This window comes from Corapipo altera, unplaced genomic scaffold (assembly GCF_003945725.1).
Source record: "Corapipo altera isolate COAL_440 unplaced genomic scaffold, ASM394572v1 55, whole genome shotgun sequence".
NCBI classification, from domain to species: domain Eukaryota; kingdom Metazoa; phylum Chordata; class Aves; order Passeriformes; family Pipridae; genus Corapipo; species Corapipo altera.
In genome coordinates, this window is record NW_020884882.1 from 9,685,166 (window position 1) to 9,713,047 (window position 27,882).

Below are 27,882 nucleotides of genomic sequence, written 5' to 3' on the forward strand. Positions count from 1 at the left end.
TAGAATTTACCCAGGCCAGGGTGCTCAGGGAACAGTCAGAAGAGAGCAGGATGATAGATGAATCTGAACTGAGCCATCCTTTACTCCACAAATAGATCTTGCTAATACAGGAGCACAGGAACGATCAGCTCTTCCCCAGAGGCCGCCCTGTCCCCCAACAAACAAAGCTATGGAATCTGACATGACAAATATTGATTTCCCCGGGGGAATTTATTTTCCCAACACAAGAGAAGTATTATCTCAAATGAGCAATCAAACTGCAGCAGCAGTTTGCATCTAAAGACATTGACAATTATTATACTGTAGTGCATACAATATGTAAACAACCAGGTCAGCCTCAGTGCAACATGTATTTACATGCTGTCCTTAAATGCACGAGATGTGTTGCCATATTTAATTATTTCTGAATCAACACAGTTTTAAATTAATTTTTCAGTTCATTTTGTTTTAATTTATTAAAAGCACAATCCAAAGCCTTTTCACAGAAAGAAAAAATTCCCAACATACTAGAGTTGACTTAAGATATGTTCTCAGAAATCCTGCTTATCACATCAATACTGTAGATCTAGTCTTCTCTGCTGTTGTTTAGTGCCACTTCACTCACATAAAGTTAATCTAGGTAAATTTCCCATAATTTATTTTACTATTTGAAAGAATTTATAGCCTATTTGCCTGTTTCATCAGTCAATGGTATAGATCTCCCAGACTTGAGACTAGTATTTGACCCATATTTAACTGACTTTAATAACATCAAGTTATCCAAACTTGAAGAGGAATAAGAAGTGGACTATAAATGGATATATCTATTCCATCTAAAAACACATACTCAAGATTCATCCTATTGTTTCAACATGAGTATATCAAAACAATAACATGAAATAACATGGAAACTAGAAAATTTATTTCTGAAGTGGTAAATACAGCACTCTGACATTCCTCTGATGAATAAAGGACATTACTACTAATCCCCTCCTAATTCATTCCATTAACTCATTGTCTATTTGCACAATTTATTTGATCCACCTACTCAGGGCAAAGAATGATTTCTGCAATCAAAGGTAACCTTAAGATGATACAAGTTAATTTTCTGTGTCATCTGATTAACTTCCAGTCATACATACACTTTTTCACTGCTACAGCACGTTCTATATCAGTTTTATAGAAGAAAACTGTTCATATACAGGAAGAGCAAAATGAAACCAAAGCAGAATTTTTGCTTTTATAACTATCAGTTGGGGAAAAAAAGAAATTAAAATTCTCTAAACCCAAAAACTTGCTATCCTCAAATGTCCTTTTGTATCAAGATGATTCAAGAACAATTTCTTCTTAGGCAATAATTCAAGTGAGGAAGGAGAATAATACAATGCTTAAACTCACAATGTCAACTTCTACCTCAAAATCTCTATTCCAGATTAGAGCACTTGAACACTTTATCTTACAGATGTGACTTCTCACAAAGAATTTCTAAACTTCAAGATTGATCTACCAATCCTAGACTAGAAAAAAGGAAAGCAATGTGATGGCACAGTTCTTGGAAGCGCATTTAGAACACATCATTATCTTACCTTTGCTGACCCCTTCCTCAGAACTGTAAGTAAAGAGTCAGAGATACAAAAATAACCTACCCACAAGGTAAGAGAACACAAAAAGTGACAGCAAACTAAGAAAACATTCAGTAAACTTGACAACTATAGAAATGTAAATAATAAAACTCTGTGAATTTGTTCATTAGAGAAGTCAGATGAGAACAAGTGATTTGGGTTGTATAAAGTCAGGCACTGTTTAAGAACATGTTGCAAGCTCATGGAAAGTCATAATTCAAACAGAAATTAGGTCATATTGATGAAAAGAAAAATAAACTAACATGATTTTGATGAGTAGTGAAAGGTACATAACAAATAAAAGAATGTAAAGCCATTCCCAGAGATGCATGTGAGTCAGGGCTAAGAAATTGCATAACCAAGGAAAAAAGAAAAACATAGAAAAATGGACAGCAGAGTTTAGAACACAAAGAGAAATATCTTTAAGAACACAGAATTTATAACTGTGCTGTATATCTGTATATTTTGTGGCAGAAGTATTAATAAAAATAATAATAGAGAAAAAAGCAAAAGTATTCAATAAGTACTAGACTTCAGGAAAAAGCGAGATGATGCAGTTGGAGGGTGAGGTGCTTTCTACAACAACTATTAAGGAGAGAAAATTAATCAACAGTTGTTGAAATTAAAGAGATCTCAAAAACTTGCATCCCAGAATTCTGAAACAGCTCAGCCAAGCAGCATCCAAAGTGTCAGAAAAAGATTACATTGCTAAGCTCTAAAAACCAAACAAGCAAAACCAATATCCCCAAATTGGGCAAGTCAGTTAATTATATTCTTGTTAGCCTGAAATCAGCCAATGGCAAAATACTGCAATAGTTGATGAATGCCTTTACTAATAAGCAATTAAAATAAGGTAAAACTAATGTCATTTGAGATGAATTTACAGGAAATAAAGTTAGCTTTCCAGAATTCAGCTTTTTTTTTCTTTACATTTGAAAGCTTGACTGATAAAAAAGGGTACCTTTGGTTTTAGATGAACACCGCAGAATTTGGCATTTAATCCCATACTAACATCTTTACTGGCATTTAAAAGGAAATTTCAATCACTACAGATAAGGCTTGTGTGTCATAGACTGAAGAATGCTCTGGAACACAGTAGGACACCAGTGCTAAGGAAGAAAATCAATTGAGTGGGAAAGCCGAGCAAAGAAGAGCAGAGGCTTAGCTAAACATCAAGGTGAACAGAAAGTCTGTTGTCATATTTGCATGCAAGAAAGTGCACCGAGAATCAGGAGTTTGGAAGAGTTCTGGAGTCACTGGAATTCATTTCACAGACCTTGCAGAAGAGGTTTAGCATCATTGCTGGACGTGCACACAGGAAGATCCCAAGCACACAAATGTTAAATTACCTTCTGCATTTGGCATTGGTACAGCCACAGCTGGAATAAGGCCTCATGCAAGGATTTATAATTTTTTAAATCAGGCAGATATATTGGAGGATAATCAAGCGAGACAAACACAACAAATCAATTAGAAAAGATCCTTTGCCAAAGGGCACAGAACTTCATCTTTCTTATTGAAGGGAAGCTTGAGGAGTGCCTTGAGTGCAAAAGCAGCTACAAGCCACACAGACCTTAACAATTTAGAAACACAAAGGTATAAAAGTTTCTACTGATGGAAAATGACAACTATTAAAAGAGATGAGCTCAGAAATGAAGTGCATGTTTTGTTTGGTGCATTTCTCTTAACGAGTACTTACTATTTGGATAAATTACCCAGGGCAGAGATCTTTTATCAAGAGGAATTTTAACAAATAAAGATAAGATGATCTGAAAGATCTAATTAGAACATAAATTAATTTGGGAAAGTCATATGCTTTTGTCCAGTGACTGTGGAAGCCACGCTAAGGTGACCACCCTGGTGCCCCTCTGCAGAATTAGTTCCTTTGAGCACTCTTAGTGCTGCACATTGCAGGTTCACCCATATTTTGGGGGGTTTTGTGTCATGATAATGATCACTGAGCAGACAGGTGTGATAGGGGACTGAGTAAATGAGGTAATTTGTAATTATAATTAAATGTAAGTTTAATTTCTGTTACACCTTTGATTCTGTTATGAATGCTGGTCCAGCACTTACATAATAACCCACATTAATCAACATTATCTTTGTATCTTTTTTTAAAACTTGGTATGCAGCCTCTTTTCTCAGTGCCAATAAAGTCTGCCACCACAAGCAGAAAAAGAGTGATTTACATTTACTTTCAAAAATCGAACTTAAAGAGTTTAGAATGACTGCTGGAAGGCTGGTCATCAATAATCACATATGTTTATATCTGCAGTCAGGTAAAAAACTAAATTTTAAAAGCTGATTACAGTGTAAACAATACTTAAAACTAAGCACAATATTTTGGTTTGTAAATAAGCAAACAAACATTTGGCTTTTATTCTCTTCAGTCCCTTCTTCCAAAATTATTTAGTTTGAACTGGGCTAAGCTTATTCCAGAGAAAACAAACAAGGCAGATGGTTAAATGTCTGTATGGTCTGGAATTCCATCAACTTACCAGCTACCAAACCACCATTAGGTACAAAGGCTTGTCAGCAGTACCAGAGAAATTAATTAATCCTTGGAGAATTCTGTGAACCAGCACATGGAGCAGTGGCCTTTCATGTCCAGGGGTCTTTTTCAAGGTGAGGTTTCCAGTGAAATTTGTACAATGTGCATCTAAATTTTCAAATCAATTCAGCTGCTGCTGCCACCACCATATGTTTGTATGCAGAAGAAAGTGATGCTTCTGGAGTTTGGAGACTGATTCAGAAATGTACTTATGCACAGGGTTTCTTTTTTATTGGAAAGGAATAATAAAAGGCCATTCCTATTCCAGACAACTCTCAAAGGGGTGCTGAGGCTTCTGATGAATTTCAGTGCCATCTAAAATATAAGCACTATTCTAACCAGAAAACCTTTGAAAATTTCAGGGAAGGGCAACTCAGAACAGGAAAGCACAGGATTTTTTGGATCTTTAATGTAGATCAAAGAATGCTCACTTATATTCCATTACAGCAATAGTTGTATGATTCCAGGGAAAAAGAAAACAATAAAAGTCTATTTCCTCCAGTTTTTGAAATGCATATCCACATCCTACAGGGCTGGGGCCAGGCCTATCAAAAATCTAACAAAGGTCTCCAGGAATTTCAAGAGAAAGTTTCTCTGGAAAAAGCTTTACTACAGGTTTATGCTAGCACATCCTAACCACATCCTACCTCTGGTTAGCATGAAAGGTAGATGCAATTTTAACACTCCTATATAAGCCAGTGCATTCCAAGATAAGTCTAACAACCATAAAAGGAAGATCAAGCTTCATATAAGAAAATCACTCTACATATGGAGTCCAGCTCCATTTCACCTGAGAGGAACAAGAAAGTCAGATTTAAACAGAGGCTACTTCCTCCAAATAGCCCAACATTTTTTTAAAAGCTATAAAATCTAATTTAAAGGTTATTTATATGGGAGTAATTTTTTCTTTGATTCCAGAGATGTAACCATCTTTGGCATAAGACACAGCAGTTACACCATCAATCCAGAAAACTGTCACTATTTCCACCTAGCAGTGATCAGCAATAACATATAAACTTATGGGCTCCAAACCCCAAAAGAGGAACCAGAAGTACCACAACTGCATCTGTCGCAAGAAAACAGCATTTAGCACACTACAGTTTTTCTTCCTATCTACATCTCTTTTCACCTACCCACTTGCACCCACTTGCATTCAGTCTTAGGTTTTTGAGGGAAAACTAAACATTCCTCTGGTGCAGAGAGCCATCTCCACCAGAATCCTGTGTGGATCTGCTTTCTCTATGCTCCTTGGGCTGTGGAGATAAAGTCTAAGATCGTAGACAAATCAGGAATGCCAGGCAGCAGCTTCAGCAGGAACACTGGGAATAACAAGAATCTGCCATGTAATTTCACAAGCTGGAGAGGAGGATTCATAAACAGAGGTCCCTGAGTGCCAAATAGCACTTCAGTGAACAGTAAGAGGGAGGTGGGTCTCCCAGAGCCCTGAAAAAGGTTTGTCCACCTTTAGCAGGTGAAACAGCAAAGACTGGTGATCCTAACACAAACACACACACCCCCACAAACCCCACAGGCCTTTAGAATTTACAACAGAACTCTACTAGCCTCCTACTCTAATGATTTCAGAGTTTGGAATTGGAAAGGACCTTATTTACCATGTCTCACTTTGCCCAAAGAGAACCATTATAATGGTTACAGCGTTGTATAAATATCTCTGCTCAAGGCACCTCTTCATTTGTTTAAAAACAGAAGTCTTGTTAAAATGCAGTGCACCTTTTACTACAGGACAGAACACAAAAATAACCCTCTTAGCAGGAGGCCCTGTACTCTTTAGGGATTGAAAAGTAAAGAAAAGACTAATTCGGAAACCTCAGAGTCAGTATTCTGACCTCTTGGAAAGAGGTTTAAGAGATCAAGAACAAATAGATTAGCAGCCCTTTAGGTAAGACTTGAATTTTGTTCTTATCTATCAAAAGGCGAGAAAAAAAACCAGTAAGAAAAGTTATGGAGTGAACTCTGTTTAATTTATATTTTCACATCACCAAAAATTAGAAAAGTACAACATTCCCTATGGGAGAGGATAAACTTCTAATTATTCATATTTTAAAATTTAAGTATATTGGACCTCAGCCTTGGACCCAGAACTGGGGAATGCAGATCTACTATAGCAGCACTCAAAACAAATGTGGGGGGGTTGAATTTTCTATTTTTTAATATAATTATGTGGGCAGGGGGATGATGTGCAATAATAGGAATGCACTTCTTTACTTTGTTACATCTGATCTACCCACAGGTCACAGCAAATTCTCTGGAGATCATCAGCAGCTGATACCTAAAAACTCAGCAGCTCAGTGATGCTCAAGCACAACCTCTGTGCAAACCAGTCCTTTGCATCCAAGGGATAAAGAAGGTTTCCCTCCTCTGTACAGAGACTGACACAAGATTGTTACTGGTTTACTTCTTCCTCCAAAATTAGGAAATAACGACAACGAATGCAGGACAAGAATTTACAAACATACATGTGACACACACAATGATTCCAGTGAAGGAGGAAATTCACTCTGACACAAACTGGTTCAGGGTAAAGACACAAATTATGCTGGTGGGGTTACTCACACAATTTCTTCTTTAATACCTTCTGCTGTAGTGTTTTTGCGGGCACATCAAAGAACAATACAGGATAATGCTGACAATCCCTCTCACATATAAAAATTTCATTACAGAGTGTTAAAGGCATCATTCTGTATGAGAAACAGGAATTCATAGGGGTTGGCTTTTTTTCTGACCTGAGGAAACATCTAAGGTTCTTCCTCACAGTGACCCAATACCACAATGTTGGATTTGTGAGACAAGGGGTTGGGGGGGGGGGGGGGGGGTTTTAAAGGGGGGGGTGTGGGGGGGAAGCGGCCAAAAACCCCCCCCCCTTATCCAATGGAGCCAGAGCCAGCTGGCTCCAAGACAGACCCACCACTGGCCAAGGCTGAGCCCATCAGCAACAGTGGCAGAATCTCTGGGATAACAGATTTAAGGAGGGAAAGAAAACCCTGCAAAACTGCTGCCAGAAAGAAGACTAAGAAGATGTAGGAGAAACAGCTCTGCAGACACCAAGGTCAGAAGGAAGGGGAGGAGGTGATCCAGGGCCTGGAGCAGAGATTCCCCTGCAGCAATCTCATGGAAAGCCCCCACTGGAGCAGGAGAAGAGCATGAGGAGTCCTCCCCCTGCAGAGGAAGGAACAGCAGAGACAATGTGTGATGAAGTGACTTCAGCCCCCATTCCCTGTCCCCCTGTGCCACTGAGGGGGAGGAGAGAGAGAAAATCAGCAGTGAAGTAGAGCCTGAGAAGAGAGGGGTGGGAGGAGGGCGGTTTTAAGATTTGGTTTTATTTCTCATTGCTCTTCTCTGACTTGATTTGAAATAAATTAAACTAATTTCCCCAAGTGGCATCTGTTTTGCCCATAATGGCAATGGGTGAGTGACCTCTCCCCATCCTTACCTCGATCCACAAGCCTTTTGATGTATTTTCTCTCAGCTGTCCAGCTGATGGGGAGAGTGATAGAGTAGCTTTGGTGGGTGCCTGGCATCCAGCCAGGGCCAACCCACTGCAGTGACACTGAATGCTCTGGCCAGAATTTGTTCTGAAGGCTGCAGATGTGTAATATGATGAAAAATCTGATAAATGGGAAAAGGGGAGGGGGAAGGAAGGTCAGCAGAACACTCTTCTGTGTCAGCCCTGTAACTGCTTTACATTCTAATTAGTTCTAAAATATTTCTTGTAAACACTTTTCTACTCCTTTCTGCAAAATGTTCAGCACTACCTTTTATAGAGGTATGTCTTCTCTCATAAAAACACAGTGAAACAAGTTTTATTTTTCATCAGTAAGAACTGCAGTTCCTTTCCCTATTGTAGTTACAGTGGTTGGATAGTGTGAGCTGGCTGAGGTGCACCCTCATCATTTCCATTTCAAATCACTGGAATACTCTTGCTTGTTTCCCAAGCTGCACTCTGTTCTGTCTTAATTATGCAGTTGCCAAAGTCTACCTCAGGAATTATAGCACCTTGGAAACCCAGCAGAACTACTTATGCACTTACTGCACAAAGGAGTGCAGAGGTTTGAAAGGATGGTTCTGTATTTCCAGCCTCGTGCAAAATCAAGCAGTCTCAGTTATTTTTAATACACATGTATGGAATTGCAAAAGGAGAAGATGTAATAAAACCAAGAGACTAAATTATCCTCTCAGTCCTTACACAAGCAGAATGAATTAGAGTTTTATTTGATTAACAGAAGTAAATTTACATAGAATTTGACCCAAAATTCATATGGAGGATAACCAGTACCCTAGACCTAGCCAGGGAAAGCTGCCAACAGTGCATCAAGAGCTTTAAACTGAGGCCATTACCTACTGCTTATTTCTTTTTCAACCTAGAAAAACAAATTGCTCACCAGATGCTGAAACCTTCAGCGAAAGAGAATCTATCGTTCCCCGCTCATTACTGCAGTTCACATGAAAAGTACATTCCCTTGACTTCAGTGCAGTCAGATGACTACAGACTAGAAAGAGGAGAAACGGTCCCTATGTTTTATTAAACACTTTAAAAATTGATACAAAGAGCGCTCCAGTAACAAGAGCTGACAGCTTTGATTAACACAGATACATTTCCTTCCTGTCCCCGCATCAGAGCCATTGTAATTTAAAAAATAAACAAAACCTTCTTCATAAAGTTCATGAAACTTCAAAAAACATCTATTTGTAAATTCAGAGCAAACAGAAAATAAATGTAAAACCTTACTCCCCACAAGTCATGCTACAGAAAGGGGAAGGGTCTATACCTAGGAAGAAGCCCCTGCGTGCACTGTGCAATTAAACATCATGACATTCAGTTCTCAAACAGGTGTCTTGAGTCTCTGCACAACATCTAGACAGAAGAAGCACCATGATCTCTGCCTCAGACCATCCCCAGCCTGAATCCCACAACAAACAGGCAAGTGGAAGGAAACAAAACATTACTCAACACCATAGTTTGTTTTGCTTAGGAGGCTACAGCCAGAAAGAGCGTCCCCAATAGTCCCCTGTGACATGAAACAAGGTTTCTCGTGTGGTAACAGTATCATCTTACCCTAAGATCATTCAGGTCTATTTTAGTCACATTTTCTATTGTTATTTTCTTCTTTTTTATTAAAGTAGGCAAGAGCAAACAGCTTTAAAATCACATTACCTTGTCTCAGTCAACTGTTTGCCAATGTAACAATATAGTATAGTAGTGTATATTAAAGTTCAAAAGTTAGACTTCAAAGCAAAACCCATTGAGGAGAATTATTTATAACCTATAAATCAAGCTGCAAGAAAAGCAGTGGTAAGGGTTTCTGGTTGACTGTTGGGGCAGTGGGGCACATAAGGAGACAGTATCATTTAAACTCTTTAAAATTTATCTTTTAACTTTTAAAATGTCTGTGTTCAGTGCAAATAAAATTACTACTTCCATGGATATACAAGTACTGGTTGTGACAGCACTACTTGTTGAGTCCAACTGCCAGGACATGTGGACACGTACACACTTCTAGGCTGGAAATATTCTGCTTTTGAGGGCACAAATTTCCTCTATTACTTAGTGACAACTATTAGTAGTCCAGTTCATTTTAGTAGGATTACTGCTAGGTTTACCAAAATAGTGACTGTGTGCACCTTTTCTACTGTCTACAGCATCTTGGCAGTACCACAACACAACCAAGATCTGATTTTCCTGGGCTCTTCTGGAAGCAATTTGGGAGAGAATTATTAATAATAAAAAAAAAAAAAAAAAAAAAAAAACAACACAGAAAAAAGACCACAAAACCTTATGCAAAAACTGAAAAGGCTAAGGGAGACCTACAAACTGGGAGGTTTTTTAGATTTTATGCCCAAACTGACTTAGAGTTATGGTATTCTCATAATTTATGCTTCTGCCTTGGATGTAGCTATTAACTGAATGTGTCACTGACCTTGGCTGGATGACAGAGGTAATCATTTCTCGAGGATGAATTGCTCTTGAACAGTTCTTTATTATCAGGCAGGCCTATGATTTCCTTCAAACACCAGCCATGCCTCTATCTATTCCTCTGGTTTGTTTATTTCAATAAAGCAAGTGTATCTCATTACTAAAGAACATGCAAAAAATCTATTTTATTTCCAGCTTGTTGCACTCCAGAGTACAGATTATCTTCTTGTGTTTTCTTGAAAGAGGCCTGTATGAACATTAATGAGAACTATTGGATTCTTAACACTTCTGCAAAGTGCATTCAACTCATAGGAGCATGTAGGAGGTTTAATCATAGAATTTATTTATTTTTTTAAGTCTGGCCCAAAAATCAAAGTATTAAGCAATCAAACCCAGCTTATTCTATGCCTAGAAAACTGATGTGGTAAACCTTACCAACACCACCTTTCACAAACAGGCAGAACTTGGTTTTGGCACCAGTTAGCCTCTGAATGCCTCAAAATGGGAAGAATCTCCCTGCAGAAACTGTGTCCTTTACTCCCAGAGGAAGAGAGGACTTCCCAGTATCACAGCTGCACATTTGTCACTTCATGATCCTTGTTCAGGATCCCTGTTAAAGGCGAAGTTTCTGAGCTCCAGACCCGACACTGGCATTGTGTGCCTCTGCCCCCCTGTTCTGTCTATATATTGAGAAATGTTGGTTGACATAATCTGTTTGTTTACAAACCTAAATGCCTGCAACACAAAAAAGCCTTCTCCTGCACATTAGCACAAATTAATTCTGCTACTCTATGCAGAGTGACTTCACATGCATCAAATGTCCCTTCTACCACAGAACAGGATAACAAGTGTTCTTTTGTACACCCGAGGCTGTAAAATTGGCCAAAATTTAGAAAAAACTCACATATTTAGCTATTATCTCTGAGGTGCCATCCACCATGCCTCTAAGAAGGTCATTAGTCATAGTTTATAAGAAGGTCTTATAAACCTTTCTATGCTGGGTAAAGCACATCTCACATACACCACCACCCCCAGCCCAGCCTCTCTCGAGTCAAGATGACCAGATTGCAAAGAGGAATCTGGATTTCTGTGGACTTCTTTATTCATTCTTTATTCACTCCTCTTCAGATTTTACCTCCACAACCTTACTTGCATCCTTTAGTACACAACAAAAAGTAGTTTTTAAGGAGCAAATTGTTCTAATTCACCTGTCACCATCTCTCCCTCCTAGGAGTGAATCTGCTTTCACCCATCTCGATAATGTTACGCCTTTTCTTGACTTTTATTTAGCAATGGGAAGGGGAAGGAATACCTTAAATATAGTCTTCTCAATTTTAGTATGCAGGTTGCTCAATATCATATGCAAATACTTCATAATATATTGATATACTCCACTTAAAGTTCACTCGTCTCAAAGGGGTTGAGACAAAAGGTTCTTAGGAAACTGGTGCCAAATTCAGAACTGGTTTCCAGTTCTTAGTATTCAAACTAGAATGCTACCATGGAGAAGGTTTTATTTCTGATGATCATTTTATAGTTAATGATCTTTACCCAAAGAGCTCTCCATGGACTCATCACCCATTTTGAAGGAGAGTTCCACTCATCCAGACCACTCCTCTCCACAGGACACACTCTCCATTCCCAGTCTCTTCAGCCTGGATCCATACATTTCAGCACTCCAGTCAGGAGAGTGTCCCTCTACATCTTTGTGCTACCAGCAAGATCAAACTCTCACAATTCTGCCCAAGCTTTCAATTCATCCAGCTTGCTTCCTTTGCTGTACATTTTCATGTATCAGGAAGCAGAAAGAAGCACATCAAACCTGAATTCTTCAGCCAATCTTCAACGACTGAAGAATTCAGCTGCTTTAAAACGCAAACCTGTTGAGACATCAAAATCAAACTTACAGAGCTGAAAAGGTTACTTCTTTTCAAACTGCAAGATTCTTACTCTAATAACCTTGTGGGGTCGTGGTCAATTGGAGGTTATTGTAGAACACTGCCCAAAAGTATGTATTTTATAAGACAACAACTGAGACACAAATAGCTTGATGCTGCCTAATGCAAACAGCAATAATCAAGAACACAAATAGTCAATTTATTTCAAAATTGCCACAGTAAACAAAGCTCGCTCTTGTATATAAACACTTGCAAGTGCAACTGCTTATATTAGACAGTAATTTTAGCCAGCTATTCCATATAATTTTCCTGCCTTTAATGAAATTTAACTGCTGGGAACAAGGAGCTGCAAGTTGACTCCAGGTTGCCAGAAAGCAAACTGTGAAGAAAAATAAAAATACCACCACTTTGTCTTCAGTAAAAGGTAAAAGCAGACAAAGGTATATACTGTTGGTTCAAAACTCTATCAACATCAAGTACCAAGTCAAAGTACAGCAGGAAATCCTTACCACACTTTTGAAATATTCTGATAACATTTCCTTTTTTTTTAACAAAAGAAATCATTCAGGTTGAGGATCCTATATCAAAAGATTAACAGTATTTTTTTAACTTGGGCTACAAATTTTATGCCAAAGAAAGCTGATTTCTTCAACTTCCCTCATTTTTCTCAGAAAATGGTTTAAGAATAGTCACTACTTAAAGTACATTGTGATCTAAATTTTGTAAACTTACTATTTAACAGAGAACAGACACTCGGCATTTCAGAAAATGCTTTTGCCTCTAACACAGTTTAGAGTTACAATTCTGCTCAGCCCCCTGACAGAACTGGATCACCAACTGCATCACCCAATCCCTTGTTTTCAGCCATATAACAGAGTTGCCAATGTGAGCAGTTTTCAGCAACACAAAGACCTTGGCCACTGCACACACAGTGAAGTGCAAACTTTGCATTAATGCAAAGATAAATTATCAACTGAGTGCAAGGAGTGAGGACACAAACATCAACAACACCAGCAAATGGGAATGCTAGAACCAGAACATTAACTCGCCTGCATTTCACAAATTATTCATACTTTTGAGATTTTTAAAAAAAGTGACATTGAATATTTTACGGCATTTTCAGAGAACTTTATGGATGCTACATTTCAAACTGCAGGGTAAAACACTTAGGAAAATTAAGAGCAAGTTAAAAGACTGAAAAGAATTCTAGATCATTTACTTTCAGGGGTTACTTTCATCCACATTATAATGTCAAATCCATTCTCTGGAACTGAAGTTAAATCACACAGATTTACTGAGCAGCACAAGAAGAAATATCTATTTCAATATTGGAATCCTTCAGTTAATAAACGTTTAATATTGATAATTTCTGGCATTCCCATTTCAAATTTCTAATTCAGAGACTCATTTCTGAAGGATGGCCTAATGCAGGACAGCTTTGATGAAAGTCAGAAGGTTCTTACTTTCCAAGTGGTCATCTCTATTTCCAGACCAAATCCTCAAAAATAAATTAGGCAAAATTGCCTTTGATGTCTGCTGAGGGAGAAGCAAGTTTTATATGAGTAATTAGTGCAAGACCAAAAACAGAGGCCCTGAAAGGAGCCAGTCCTCAGAAAAAGCAGTTTCTAAGCTCTCCAGAGGGCAGAATTGTCAGACTACATGTCTTTCAACAATAAGCTTCATATTCCCTAGGAAACCAAGTGCAAAACAACCTTGCAATGGTAATGAATTGCTGAGATAGAATAACAAGTAGTCAGACATAGCTAATAATAACCTTTCTTCTATGTAAATTGGGGTCCCATCATTCTAAGACAGCACTTCCCAATTCTTTTTTCTTAAATACAAACACCAGTGTCTTTTCTGCAAAGTGAAAAATCAATATTGTACAAGCACCCCAGGCCTAAGCAGTTAATATTTACCTTCAGCTAAAACTATACAAACCTCCCATCTCAGCCCAAACCCTCTTCACACAGTGGGACTGTGTAGGTATTTTATCACTCATTCATGGAAGCCATCCCAAAGTGTGGATGGAAATTTTGCCCTCCACTACAATCTGTCTGGAAATTCGGAAAAATGATGCAACTTAATGAGACTTGCACTTCTGGAAACAAAAAAAAAAAAAAAAACCAACAAGAAAATAATAAAATAATAGTGAAGTCTAACTTGCTTTTGGAAGTCTCTGATTTACCAAGTTAACTACAAAACTTCTGCATGTGGAAAAAATAGCTTACACTGTTAATGGTAACAGGCAGCAGATGATCAACAGTGTATGTTTGTGGGGAGTGAATGCTCAAACTGAACTTCTAAACTGCCAAGCAGAAACCCTATACTTGCAACTAGTATGAACTGGTTGGAAATTTTGTTAAATCCTGGAACAGAAGTGGCATGTCCTAAATTCTCCAATTAAGAGTCACAGGAGAGAACCACCAATGTGGAGGCTGAAGATATGTTGGGCTTTTGCACATAGACTGCTGAAATTGGGAAAACCAGACAGCTTGAAGCTCTGGAAACTAGAGGAAGCTGATAAAAAGGGTTCCCAAAAAGAAGCAGTGGTCTCAGAAGAAGTAGGTATATACACTTATACACATATGTGCATTTGCTTCAAGTGCAAGCTACACAATGGACAACTGAAGCTGATGTGCCAGTTTTGCTAAGAGAAAGATATGAGGACACATGTTTTAACGTGAAAAAAAATGCAGATTAAATTCATAAACTAACTACAGACCATTTTCCTTGGGTAATGCACGTAGTCTGTCAGTCTACAGATACAGCAGATAAAAAGAAATTGCAGTATCTGCTTCCAGAGAAGTAGACATGAAGCCTAATAAGTCTAACCACGAGACTGAATTGGATAAACGTGCTGTTGACCAGTCAGTACCCTTTCCCTGATTCCTCTTAATGACTTTTCAAATCTTAGCAAAAAGATTTGTAGGTTCCCATGGTTTAACAGACAGGGCATGTTTCAACAGCCACAATCTTCATTCTGCTTATTAAAGTAGAAAAAGCAGTGTGGAAAAAGAAAGCAATTTCAGTCAAGTTAACTAAATTCTGAGTTAACTGAAGCACAACTTCATCAGAATTACATGTTAGAGTCTGTAAGAACCAAGAGCAAAGCAGGGGCAGAGGTTTCAAAATGTTGTTCACCTCCCGCTTGAACATCTGCTTTCCATGTGAAGCAACTGAAATCCCCAGGCTACTGCAACTCCTCCAAGATGAAAAACAAGGAGAAAAATTATTAGTAAATGGCAGGAATACAGACAAAGAACTAAAATATCTGACATCATTCGTTGCTAACTCCATCGAGAGAGAGCAAACATCAGAAGCAAAGTGATGGGAGATGCTGGGGAAAGGACCATTAAGACCACGGGTCTGGACCTCTGCTGCATATTCTTCCTGATGGAAGATGTGAGGCACTATGGACATGGGCAGGACACAAATCATTACTCTGAGCAAAGCATTAATGCAAGCATCCAACTAACAGCCCACAGCAGTTTAAAGCATAACATCTCAGATAACTGTTTGATTATTTTTGAAATCCCCAACCAAAAACATTGCTGGGTAGAAAACAAAGGAAAGGGAAAGCCTTAGATGTGAAAAGAAGTGATGGCATTTTCAAACAGTTAAAGCACAGGAAACATTAGCTAAGGCAAGCTGGACTTGTCCCTCGAGTTGAAGCTGATACACACTGACTTGCTCTCTTCTTAGCTCCACTAACAGGTTATGTTGGGTTTTTTCTACACTCTTTTTTTCCTAGCGATCAAAAGAGATCTACAGGGAGCAATAACTCATCAGATGTGCAAGCAATCATGGTTAATACTAAAATTCCTGCATTCCTAGGAGCAGACATAGCATAAGACACAGATAATGCCTATTTAAGGCCAGGATAGGTGGAGATTGAAATTTTAATAGGGTGCAACTGTTCAATGCAGAGACAAGAGGAGTGAAAGAAACACAGGTAGCCCAGATATGCACCATTTAACTTCAGGCATCTCTTATTCAGTTCTCAGTGAAGAGACAGATGTGCAAGCAGCACATAATTTAGGTTAGAAGCTTATTGTCAACACAATGTAGTTTTAAAATAGCAAGATGCTGAACCACTTAGAGGTAGAAGATGAAAAGGAAACTTGCTGGTTGTTAAACTCCAGTAAGGCTGAGAGAGCAAAGATCGTGATCAACAGGGAATGACAGTAAGTTTAATAAAAACAGGACAACAATGGGAATTCTGAGATGACAGTGAAAGGAAAGTTTGCTTAAAGGCAGACAAAAACACATTCAAAGAGATGATTTAACACTTATTTTCATGAGACAGTCAATACATCTGAACTTCAGCCTTAAAACTTTAATATTTTTCCCATACTTAGCATAAATATTTCCTTGTCCACAAAAGGGGATGTAATCAGTGGTACTTCCCCCTAACAAGATAACACCTCACAATAACAATTATATTGACTATCTGATTCCAGTTACCTTTGCAGAACAAAGTCTTGGCCAGGACTGCATAATTCTCACCTTTCTGTCATGGTTTATTATGTACCAAGACAATGACTGACCTGGGGGAGGGAGCTCTCTGGTGCCAGTCTTTCAGGTACATTTAACAACCACCCGGTTTCTTCTCTTCAAAAACACACAGTGACTGGATAATTAAACCTTATGCTATGTTTACTGACTGACTGGGTTTTCCAGGCCCACTTCCACGTTGCTCCTCCTGCAAAAGTAGGGATAAAAGCCAGCCTACATGAGCAAACTGCTGAACTGCTGCACTGTCAGAAACACCCTCCTCTCTGGCAGGAAAATTCTTCATAAAAGAGACACAGGAGAAATGAACTTTGATAAATCACCATTTTCAGACCTAATTTTTTTTTACAGCTAGAACGTGGATGAAACATTGCTTCCAGTGCGTGAGAAAAAGCAGCTTCCCACTGTGTCTGTTCCACCTTCTTCTGACTATTTACCCACTACAAAAACACCAAAAACACTCAAAAACCCAGAATCCCTTCACCACCAGCATAGTGCAGGATCCTGAAGAAGGGAGATGCCTGGGCCAAAATCTAGACAGCTTGGCACTATCCTTCTGGCATGTTCCACTGTGAGAAATTCTCCACAAAATAATTATAGGCAATGTCAACAAATAAATCCAGCAGCAACATAGGGTAAAATGCAAATGATGTTTGTAATTAACCACTTGTTCTGAAATTACCAATATAATTTCATTTTGTAGATTCATTAATAGAAAATTAAACCAATTATTTTTATTGCTGTACCATAGTTTGTGCTGTGTGCATTATAATAGCTAAATAGCATTGATAAAACTACTACACTGCTATGCAGAATGTAATTAGTATCCCATTTTGCATATGCAATTGCTACAATACTATAATAAAGAATTAACTGATAAACAAGATTCAGGATACAACCATTTGCCCTCTTTCCAATCATTATATTTCATAATGAAATGGCATTGCTCAATTCAGCTTCTAAATATCTTAACAGAGAATAATGAACTTGAGATGTTCTGGAAAGCAGACCAGGGAACACTGTGATGATAACAGCACTGTGTTCCCATGACAAGAATGAACTAGTAAAGTCTAGGACATTAAAAAAGAAATCATTGTATGATAAGAACCGTGCTTATGCTATATTAAGTTTTTCATTCTCCTTTCTGTGCATGTGTCTTATTTCCAATGCATCTTAGTTGAGTATTTGGGCTTTACTTCATTATTCCATAAAGTTATAAAGTGGAGAAAACCAAGACCAAACTTTACTGCAAAATGACTCATTCCTGAATTCCTACTTTCTGGTTTTTTAATCGAGTCTAATAAAGTTTGCCTGTGGGCACTGAACACAAGTAAAAATACCATGAAACATGCAGGCTTGCAGAGAATTGGTAGTTCACCACAATTTCATTTTCACAACAAAAAAAGGACAGTACAAATTAGGAGGGAGAACCCTGGAGATACCCACGGTCTCATATACTTTGAGAATGACTTGAAAAACAAGTTACAATATACTGAGGGCTGGCAGCATGAGGTACAAAATAGAAAAGGTTACTCAAATTATACCCTATACAAATGGCACCACATGAATTCTGCTGTCTCAAAAAATTGTTGTGGTTTGGTTTTTTTTTTTAACTCACTGCTATATCAACACATTCACCTGGATTTCATTTCTGCCACTGAGGAATCACTGAAGTCCTATGTCAAACTCCCTTCCTGCTGCAACCAAAGACATCATTTTACCTTGGCTATGCCTTTTTTTTTTCTTTCTTCTTTCTGTTAGTGTTTGGGATAAAATTTTACAGAAGTATGCTACTTCTGGAGGTGTGTTCATCTCACCAAGTGACACACTTGCAATGCTTTTATATTTTCTTCTTCTATTTCCCTCTCCTCCAGAAGCAGACTATGTAAACAATGCGTGCAGGGGAAAAGACGGGTCACTGAAAAAAGTCCTGGAATGGCTCAAAGGCCTCAAGTGCACACAGGATTTTGCTACATTCCTTCAAATCACAGTCCTCAACTGTCATAGGCTGAACTACCTCAGGATCTAGAAAAGCACTGAACAAACACTTCCATACTCTCCTCACGGTATCTAACCATGCTGTTAAATCAGAGCTCACAGTTGCTGTGGGTAAGTGCCATCTATCCATGCTCTTCACTCCACAGGTGGATTTTCTGTAAACGATAAACATATACATGAAAAGAAAGGAAACCCCTACTTCCAGAATATACCACTTGATACTAAAAGCAAAAGGCTTCTGTTTAAGGAAGAAACAGATTGGCAGAGACAAAAATCAAGCCAGGAACTACAGAACAACAGCTACTTTTGGTTACAGTTCAAATTCCTTACTTTGTCATTAAACGAACTAAAACTCTGCATGATTAATTAATCCAAGTTTTTCCAACTTGAGTAGCTGCACATAAAGATTAGGTTCTCAAAATCTTTAACCTATCACTAAAAATCAAAGAGCATTAAAAAAAACCCCAAACCAGTCACTAATTCACTGTGATATGCTGAGAGATCACCCTCTGCTCTTGTGGCAGCAGCATTTTTTAAACAGGGCTCTCATTAAAACTCCCAAAGCACTGTTGTTCCACAACTCTTACATACAGGGGATAGACTTGAGAATATTCCCTCCCAAAAAACCTGAAGTTGTTTTTAGAACTGAAGTTCACCAGTAACACACTGAGAAAAGCAATGCCACCACACTGCAAGTTTTTCTCATCTTCAAAATGCTTTACAATATTAAGCTGGCATCATTATCCCTTTTTTATTGAACAAGGCACAAAAGGATAAGTAACATGGCAAATGTCTTAACAGTGAAAATGCTGGCAACAGAATTTAGATATGACATCCTGTTCCTTATCCTCCTTGCAAGGCTACACAGCTTCACATTTATCCTATTATTTACATGAAAATACAAAGCCTACTCGCATTAGAGTATCTTTGTGGCAAAGGAAAGTTAAAATGTATTAAAAATACCATGACAGCAGCCAGCAAAACCTTCAATGAACAGCTTCTAGTACACACCAACATCTCAAGCTGGCCTGTAAAATTAATTCCTTGTTCTTTTTAGGTGAACTTATCTAGAACCAGAACTAGGGTTAAGACATTTAAAAAGAAGAATTGCAATGTCCTATTTTATACTTCAACTGACACCATGTCTGTCCTGGATACAAAACTCAAATACTGACTAGCTGCCAGCACAGGAGCTTGTAACATCTAAAACCTACCTGCTTCTAAAACATTATGGAAGGAAAACATACGTATCTTCCAAGGAATTAGAACAGTAGCTCTTTTTTCAAAGCACTTTCATTTTGCACGATCAGATTAATCCCAAGAGCAATTTCACTCATTAGAACGGGCTTGGCTGATTATCTTTGACCTGAGCTCTACTACTGCCACACCACTGCTGTTGATTTGTTAATTAAAAGTGCAAGTCCCTCAAACTAGTCAGAAAATGAAAAATCTCTTCAGAAATGGTAGTCTCTATTGCTGCTCATTTTTGCATGCCTAAAGCCAGCTTAGTACACAGGAGAGCAAACTATAAAGGACAATTTCTTTCTTTATGCAAAAGCAATGAGCGATGAGTAATAAAAGGTATCAATTATTCACATTGCTTCCCAGTAGTTTAGAATTTCAAGAGGAAAAAAAAAAAGAGAGAGATAAGAAGCTATATTGCTTTTGAGTAAAAGGCAAAAATTATTTGGTGAAATGCAGATATCTCTGTATAGAGCATTTGGTTAAATACATTTGGAAACAAGAAAAGCATACCCATCTTGGTTTTCTTACTCAATTTCTTAATAATATGGATTTTTTGCCAAAGTATAATTTCCAGAATTGAAAACTAAGATCAGAGAAGGCACTGAATAGCTCAGACTTGGCATTATCAAGCCAAAAAATATTGCCTTGAAAGAGCTTATGCATCTGGGAATGTTGAGAAATCACAGCTGGCCCTGTGCCTCCTTGGCTGGAGTCAGCTGTGCTCACACACCACCCCCTGAACATCTGAAGGAGAGTTGCTTCCACAGATGTGGGGCTTGACTTCAGCTTATGGATGTTGAAAACATGGTATATTTTGGACAAAGGCAGCTCCTTGTGGGTTTTAGGGTTTTGGGGGGTGTCAGAGGGGGTTGGTTCTTCTTTTTTTTGTTTTAGAGAAAGAGGTAAGAAACAGTAATGAAAGGAATGGGAAAACTGGAAGTGTCCAAAATGTTTCAAAATGTTTCTTTACTCTCAGTGAGTAAACCAATGAAGTAAACCTCTGCACAGGAATGCAGATTGCACATGTGAGAGTCAGGGTTAGTATTAAAAGAGCTAATGAAATAAGCCAAAGAATAAAAACACTGCCACAGTCATGGTTATGGTGTTACATGGTTTGCAAGAGCTGAAAAGCAAAGACATACCAGCTTTCTAAGCCTTAAAGAGGTAACCACCCTACACATCAGGTACTTGATAAATTTGTCCATTTTAGCTCTTCTTAACAGAAGGGACTCAGTAAAAGACTGACTTCTGTTTTCTTCTTTCCCCAAAGTCCTTAAATTATTACCTTACAGTGGTTCAGGATATTGATAGAACCATATATTTTTCTAAATAATAAAATACGAAAAAAAAAAAAGAAATGTCTAGCTTTCCTTTATGGTATTTTCTTAATGAATTCAAGAGGGAAAAAAGGATATCAAGAGTTTATGAAGTGTTTAAACATAAAACCAAGGCATTATAGATAAAGTTCCAAACCATTAATCCATTATATACTGTGAATTGGACAACCCCAGTGAGATATCATTTCCAGAAATGAATCGAGCAAAGCCATCAGCAAATAGTTAACACTCTGAACCTCTGAAACACTCCTTGATTCAATTCAAGCTGCAAACCTCTATGTTTAGGAGCTAATTTACACTGGAATCTTCAATTTAATCATCTCTTCTCATGCATTTGAAAAAGGATGACTTTACTTCACATAGTCTAAATTAACTTTGAAATTTTGCCACACATAGTAATATAATATCTAGTCAGATATGCTGATCTTACCTTGAAATAAATTAATTGCTTGATTCCTCCTCTTAATATTATCCTGATGCTGATAAAATTTCCCTAGGCAGCATTATGAGCTGCTCTGGTTTTTGTTCAAATAGGTTAGAATGTATATAAAACCACACAAAGATCAGCAGCAGCAGGGAAAAAAAAACAGGTTTTAGATAGGAGGCAAAAAGAGATAAAAGGGAAATAATTTTCTGTTTGATCAGAAGCTCACTGATTTCAAAATAAGTAAACTGAAGGTCACTGAACTAAATAATAAAAAAAAAAGTTGTATTTGCAAAGTGAGGGTAATGTTGAATTTCCCTTTTGTTGGTGTTGTTGTTACTTTGAAGTCAATAAAATTTCTACCTGTGCCATTATTTACATCACACTTACTGCAAGAAGTCTATCAAAGTGATTAGCTATTTATTTCCAGAAGTGCTCTGAAGAATCCTCTGGAAGGGAAAATTCTGAGGAGTCTAGATGTTCAGGCAGCAAATAGAGTGGGAAGTTTATGATTTTCTCTTCCTCAAGAAACAAATTCTGCAATCAGTAACAAGGAAGAAAAAACCCATAATCAATATGAAGAGAGCCTTCCTATGCTTCAGACTATGAAGGCAGATGTGTTTCTTGATAAGAGTCCTCTAGTTCAGGAAGAAAAATGTCAAGTATTAGCATGATCTAGTGGGTTTATTCTTGTTCAACATTTAGAAAACAGCAAGTTCTTTGATCCTTCTAAGCCAAAGTCCTGACCTTCACAGAGCCACAAAGCTGTCAGACCCTCTCCTAAGAAAGTAAATCAGTTTGACATTAGAATACATTATTAGTAGTTAACATACTGAAGATTTAAACTGGTTTATCCTCCCCATGCTGGGCTGTACCAATCCACAGGAGTTTCCACAGAACAGGATCATTTTATGAAGACTAAGAAATTTTCCAAAAGGAAACTCTATAGAAGAACATTTTAAAAAGAAATTGCTTTATGGGTGTAGGAATTGTTAATTTAAGTCTAGAGTGTCCATGCAGTAGAATCACACACTTTTTGGCAAACTGGAATAACCATGTTGTGGTATCTCCACAAAGTACACCAGTCCTCAGGCTGAAGCAAAGTTTTGCTAATCCTACAGGATATTCTTCCATTAAAGAATAAGCAAATGCAATGAATTCTCAATTTTTTTACAGCATGTTCATATTAATATATTCTCACTTATTTCTCCCAAATTAGTAACCAAAATGTTGAGGTCTGACATTGGATTCTTAAACACACATTCCACAAAATTCAGCTATATGTTGATATTATCCCTACACAACTTAAACAAATTTTAGGCAAAATAGCATTTGCACTTTTCACCTTTCATAAGAACTGCATGTTTTTTTATTTACAGTCCTATACTATTTCTTATTCTTTACACTGCAAAGTCCATTTGGCAGAGCATGTCTTTATTTACACCACAATACAAAACAGTAGCTGAATGTATCAAGTCCTTTGTGATGCATTTACACACTCAATAAGCAAAACAGTAACATAATCTGTAGATACAAAAAGATACCTAATATTGTAATTTTTTCCAACACAAATTAACTAATGCCCACTCAAAGATCCTAATTCACTCTACAGTGTAGCACTGAAGACTATCATATAAAACTTTTTCATTTTTTCTTTCAATTGCAACAAAGAAAAAAGGTTATTGCCTACCTATAAAACCACTTCTCTTCTGCCTCTTATGTTTAGTAAACTTCCAGGTATCACTTAGTTGGTTATACAACCTGAAAGGAGTATATTGAGATTTTTCACAAGCAATTAAGGTCACTTATTGCTCAATACATTCTTTTCCATTTGATAGCTTGCACCATAGCAGATATTTAACTCATCACTTATAAACTTCTTGCTTACTAAGCCAGGCTTAGGATTTTCAACATACTCATTTTATCTCTTTTAGTTTTAAAGTTATACGAAAAACTTCAACATAAATATTTATTCTTTGAGACACATTTATCTCACACACAGAAGCCTTTATGTATAAATTAGTTTTCCTTTCTTTGGCCCTGAATAAAGACAAACTGCAAGGTGTCGACTTCTCTACTTGGAGAAGAGCCAATGGCTCTCCAGCCAACCTCAGTACACATCCCCCCTGAGCTCCACCACAAACAGCCAGGAACAACCCAGGACAGGAGGAATGCTCCCAGGTGATGACCAAACCTGGCTCCTCACTCAAAACACCACATTTATCAGCATAATTCAGCTCACAGGGAAATAAATTGCAGTCCACCCTCTTCTAAGCCACAGCCACCAGCAGTTCACCGGGCAGAGAAAGGAGTGAACAGGAACTCAGGTCAGCCTGCAGCAGCAGCAGGGAGGAGGAAGCCACCACACTTGGTTCCAGCCAACCATGAAGACATTTAAGATCTACCTACATCTCTTTCAGAACAGCAAAGTTGTGTTTAATTAGCTGTAACATTAATAAAAACATCAGAATCTATACCTTTCATGCCATTGGCAAACTGACCTCTGTGGCCTTGTTTTTACTGTTAAAGTAATGATAGTAAATTATAAGTGTTCATGCATACAGCTCCTTTTTGTGATTAAGTAATTCTAATTCCATTTGATAACAAACATATTTCTGCCTTCAGGAAAAGAAAACAGAACTTATTCGAATAAGCAGATATCTGGCTTGTAATTTAAAGGAGGGGGAAAGCTTTTAAGGTGATTTCCTAGGAAAAATGTGCAACCAGAAAATTTTTTTAAAAGTGTGAAGGAAAAAGGATAGTAAAATAGGAAGAATATTACTTGTGGGAAACATTTATGACAACATGAGTTCTCAAAATGAATGCTATGGGTAACAGATGCAGAAAATTCAAATACATGTGAACTATTTGGAATTAGTATTTGGCAAGTCACAGAAAGTGAAGGGCTCACATGAAAGAGTTATTTCCAAAATGGATTCCTACCCCACAGCCTTTCCTATATGCAGGAACTGAATTTTATAGGTATAGCAACAATATGAGTAATGACCCTTGGTGTTAGAATTTAACATGTCCTTCATGCAAATACAATCGTGTCTTGGTTCTTTTGTAATAGAACAGCAAGCAGGTTGTAGAACTGGGGGGAGAAAAAGGCAAAAGGTGATGCACATTGATTTCATTGTAATATTGAGTGGAGTACAAAATGAACACAAGATAATACCAACAGAAGAGTCTAGCAAGCCTTGAACCATCTATTCATTAAAATTGCCCTCACTGAAAAAAAAAAAAAAAGAAAAAATATTTCAAAAAAAATTAAATTATATTATTTAATCTGCTCAGCAACTGCTTAAACACCAGGAAATAATAATTAATTGTAGTGAGAAAATGAGAGGTTTCCTCTTAAAGGGAGAGTGTCAATGAAGTTAACCCACAGCTTATACAGAATCACATCAGCTTTGGAAAAATTGAGTAACAGATTTTCTATATTCTAAAAAAGTGGAGATTAACAATTAATATAGGAAGTCCTTTGCTTTTCAGTACTTGCAGCACAAACACGGCCACATTCCATTGCTGTGGCAACATCTAAGGAGTGAAGCTACAAAGAAGGGCTCCACAGGAGCCTCTAAAAGGGGAATCCTTCTCTGCCTCTGGAATTCCTCTTCCATATTCCCTGTCCTCCCAGATGTGCTCCCTCTGCTCAGCTCTGGCACTGGTACATCCTTAACCTAGACCCAGTTTAAGCTGAATTAGTTCAGGGAGGGGTTCAATGCCATCAGAGTGGGGAGAACAAGTAACAATCCCCTGTCACTGGTAGGAAGTTGTCAGAACAGCTCAGCTGTCCCAGGGAACCTCCCCTTAAATGCAAGTCAATGACAATTATTTCAGCTTTCAAACTCCAAGAAATGGAACAGGAAACAAAGTTAAGCACCTGTTATTTTAAAAGTATTTTTTACAGCTAATCTTACTTCATCAGTAATGTGGTTTTAAAAAATTCAAGTTAAGCTGTACAGACAAGATTATACCTCTTATGGTACTGAAAGACAACAACTTGAGACAGACTGTCCACAGCAGATTAAAAAGTTTGTGATCTCAAAGGAATTTTCATTATTTCAGCTGGCCATGAACAACTACAGGATTAGCTCTGAATTTAGGACATTTTCCTTTAGACCAGTCTGCCTTCTACAGATTTTCAAACATCTCTAGAGAAAAAAAAAAAATCAGAACAGAAATCCATTCTCAGATGCTGAGAGTCAGATTTCTGTTGACCCCAAAAGAAAAAAAAGGCTGGAACACATATGTTTGTCTCAATCCCAAGCAGTTTTATTGCACTTCATGATAGCAACAGCAACCTTGCTTTTAATCCAAATCCAAGACTAAACTGCTCCTCAGGCAGAGCACATCCTTAACATTTGTAACATACTCCAAACCCTATAACTACATGTAATGCAGGATGCTATACCCTGGTAACATTAAACATTTTTGAGTTGAGATTGAAATAGTATCAAGTTGTTTGTATTAGATCAGGTTTTCTTCTGCAGCAAAACCAGCACAACCCACAAATATGACAAAGAGATGCTACAGCACACATTAAAGAGAGAGGAAAATAATTAACTGGAGACATAAGTTTCATTTTGTTTCTTTTCCAGGAGAGAAAAATAAATATCAGACAAAGATATGCCTCATGGTTGAAGTCCACACATACTGAGAATTAGCCCAAAACTAGCTACTATATCAAAACTATAAACCAGGTTGCAGATGGGAAGAACAAGTGACCCTTAAACTTTAGTTTAACTGCATATTACAGAAGACAAATTGGACAAGCAAAACAATTTGCTTTGCAGAATTCACACAAGGAAATGTTATTTGCAGAAAGCTAAACGTGTTCTCCCAATATTGCATGGTATTTGGATTATCCATTATATCAAGAGGCTAAAAAATTAAACATCTTGAAAATCAGTTCCACTTGTCATGAAAAGAAAGTTTCTGAGGAACAATAAGAGAGGCTCCAAATTGAACTTCATCAAAAAACAATAAAATTGCTCTAGTATCAAAATTCAAATGGGAAAAGAAATGCAAGATATAAAGGTTCTCAGACTACTTCTTGTAAATTAGAAATGCAACCTTGCATGTGTTCTTTGCTGGATACTTTTGTGCACCAAGGACCAGAAAACACCAGAACATCAGTCATCATCTAACACAAGTTCTGTAAAGGATTGTTAAAACTGCTACCTATGATCTATGGTTCCTTTTGAACAGAAAGATAAATTGAAGAAATTAAGAACTGGCTAAAACAAAGTCAGTATTGAAGACCCTGGAAGTTGTAAAGCTGTAGAAAGAAAAAAGAAAAAAGAAAAAAAAAAAAAAAAACAACAAAAAACACCTTCTAGCAGGGATATTTTCAACTTAAATACTCTAAAAAGAAACAAAAGCAGAGCAGAGAGCAGTCAAAACATGAAACAGTTCTCTTAACAAAATTTCATAATCCAAGCTTGTTGTCATGTTTTTGGACTACATTCAGAAAGCCTTAAGATCTATCTACAATATTAAATCAACTCTCACATCAGAAATTTATTTGTTGTATAGGACTCAAGAAGTTTTGGGTCAGCTCCATTCCAGCTCCCAACTCTTACTGCCGTTTGCCTGATAAGCAAACAAAAATGATACTGAAGATGTAAATGTTACAGAATTACAGAATGGTTTGGGTTGGAAGGGACTTTAAAGATCAACAATATCTCAAGAGACTTCCCCTCTGCAAGAGGAGATCTCTTCAGGCAGTACTGACATGGTTTCATTCATTTATTCCTATTGAAACTCATTTAGAAAATGATGGAGTTAAGGTCTTAGAACCCATCAGCTTCTTACAGGCATATTTTCTTTTCTTCTTTGAGAATTCCAGGCAAAAATCTAAGCTGCTCTCTGTTTCAGCCAGAGTATCCTAAAAACATAATTAAAAAGGACATAAATTCCAGTGCAATAGAAGCTTAGAGGCAAATCTCACTTTGCATGAATTTGCTAATTTATACATCCCGGGGAACACTTCAGAGTATCCTTTGAGCAAGATAAGACTACTTCAAACACACTTGTCCATCTACTCCTCACCCCCATATTGATGTGCTCCTCCTCCCTGTCACAGTTCAGCCTTGGTTCTCCACCAACACTGACAGGGCTGTTCACCTCCAGCTCACCTCCTCAATTCAGCTAAACCTTATCTTTGATACGCTTATTTACTGCTGCTGCTCCTCTGAGACACAGCAGAAGTCAGACAATGTTTCACAGTCTTGAGCCCTTTATTTCAGAAGCTTACAGGGAACACAGAGTACTGCTTCATTTACTTAGTGACCAGAGAGAGCAGTGAACCCATCACTGAGCACCTGCCACATGTGCCCAGACACCAGAGGCTGAACACCCAGGTGAGGTGAC

The 27,882-nt window shown here is 37.7% G+C and overlaps 1 protein-coding gene across 4 annotated transcripts in view; it reads right to left on the reverse strand.

The window, feature by feature from the left end:
* FHIT (fragile histidine triad) overlaps positions 1-27,882 on the reverse strand; it is a 552,831-nt gene that overhangs the window by 420,998 nt on the left and 103,951 nt on the right. The window contains exon 1 of one of the 4 annotated variants that reach the window (XM_027640697.1): positions 23,195-23,215. The exons of the other annotated variants lie outside the window; for them this stretch is intronic. The gene's annotated coding sequence lies outside the window, so the exon portion shown is untranslated. Of the gene's footprint in view, positions 1-23,194; positions 23,216-27,882 lie in introns of those variants that run through there. 4 annotated transcript variants of the gene reach the window in all.